Source organism: Alligator sinensis, unplaced genomic scaffold (genome assembly GCF_000455745.1).
Source record: "Alligator sinensis unplaced genomic scaffold, ASM45574v1 scaffold444_1, whole genome shotgun sequence".
NCBI classification, from domain to species: domain Eukaryota; kingdom Metazoa; phylum Chordata; order Crocodylia; family Alligatoridae; genus Alligator; species Alligator sinensis.
In genome coordinates this window covers 3513103-3515163 of record NW_005841886.1, presented here as the reverse complement: position 1 = coordinate 3515163, position 2061 = coordinate 3513103, and positions in this window count along the sequence as shown.

The following is a 2061-nucleotide window of genomic DNA, read 5'->3' as shown; positions in this document are numbered from 1 at the left end:
GGGGGGGTGCATGCACTCATGTGTGTGTGCACGTGTGTCTGACGAGTGCAGGGGTGAATTGTGTGACTTGTGTGAGTAGGGCATGCCATACATATATGGCTTGTGTTTATGAGACTGTGATGTGGAGTGTGTCTAGCAGTGAATCTGTGAGCAAGTATGTGCAATGGCACACACATGTCCGTGTGTTGCTTGCTGAGGGAGAGTGCACTCAGAGGAGAGATTTTTTGAGAAGCAGGCATGCAGGGTGCACGCATGAGTCGGTGTGGGTGTTGCAGCATGGTGTGTGTGTGAGTGAGCAGGATCAAGTGGGAATGCTTGTGGCTGGGCTGCAGAGTGATGGACTTGGAGCTAGAGCTGGGGGCAGTTTGCAGCCTCTCTGGAGCTCTGTAAGTGAGGGAGGGTTGCACAGCCTGAGCTCCCAGCACTCGCCTCCCTCCCGCACACGCCTGGTCCTCTCTGCACACAGATACTTTCAAAAGAAAACATGCACCCAGATAGAGGAGGTGGAGGAGCCACACACCCACCTGCCCCTTCCTGTGCTGCTCCCCTCCCCACCCTGCTTATTGCCTTTCTTCCCTCCAGCCCTTCAATCCCGGCTTCTTGAATTTACAGACAAATGGCCTCAAAAATACCTAGAAATACTGAACCCAAATGTAAAAATACCAAGACCCTCTCCACATCCCTCCGCAAGTTTAGTTAGCAGGGCAGCAGCCATTAAAACCCAAAAACTGTGTTTGCTTGAATGAGTTTCCTTCACATGGGCAGCATCTGTGTTTAAGCTTCTTCAGCCACGCTGTCTGCAGCAGGCCGCACACCCAACATCTCATGTGATATGTCACATAACACAGGGCATGGACCTCAAAGAGGCTGGAGATCAGGGTCCCGGGGGGCTTATGAGGCAAAAAAAATTCGGAGGCAATGTTGAAAACTCTCCAAAATTCTTGGCACAGGTTCTTGGACCAAGGAAAAGCCATAGACATACTGAAGTGGCTAGGTTAAGAAAAACCACCTGAAGGAGCCCCAAAATACTGAGTTTGGGGAAAAATACAGAGAAGTGGAACACTTCTTCCTTCTGCCCCCATTGCTTCTCCATCCCAGTCCCCCTTCCCACTCTGCCCCCAACCTGCCTTCCCCTGGCTCTCATTTCCAATTGCCTGTCAGCCCCCTGTCAGTCCATTTGATTCCCATTTCTCCTGCTTTTACCATTGTGAGCCATTGACATCAGAAACAAGGAGGCAACAGGCCACACCCTGTTCTGAGCTACATGGAGGTGAACCCAGAGTAATACCTTGAATCCAAGAGAGCCACTGCACATTCACACAGACCTGACAACAGTGCCATGGCAAGGAATGTTGGCACCTGGAGCAAAGCCCGCAGTGGCAGCCCGCCCTTGCCCTGTGCACAGATCTGGGGGGCACATGCCCCCCTTATGCTTGCTCACGAGTGCACACAGCAGCAGGAACCACCCTCCCCCCATCCCCATGCACCCCCAGACAAGCCATTCACGGCTCTGTCCCACTCCCCAACCCAGCTGGGCAGCGCCTATTGGTGCCCTTTGCTTTGATGCCTGGGCAGTCACCCCACTCACCCCCCCCTTTGTTAGGGCACTGTTTGGCAATACCGATGGCAAAGGAACTGGCTGCCAGCCCATGCCCACTGCCTGAGCCCCTTGAACGTGGGTCACATGGCACATTAGGGTCTAGCCATCTTTTGGGTCCTGTGCTGCCAGAGCCAAGACTTTGTGTGTGGTTGTGTCTGTGCTAGAGGGCAGGGGGGCCAAAGGAGGGAGATTTGAGTTAGTGGCCCACAAACTGAGGAGCTGGGGTGGGGGGAAAGGAGTGGAGGACAGAAGGACAGACACCTAGTGAGAGGGAGAGGAAAAGCACCTTTACTGAGCAGGACAGAGGCAGTACCAAGCCTGGCTGCTGCAGAGGAAGGGTACAATATTATGAACACAGTTATCTGGGGCCCCGCCAGACCACATGATTTCTTCCCATGATGGTATATAGAGTGAGAAAAGCGCTAAGCCCACAAAGGGTTAAGCAAAGGCAAACCCCAGAT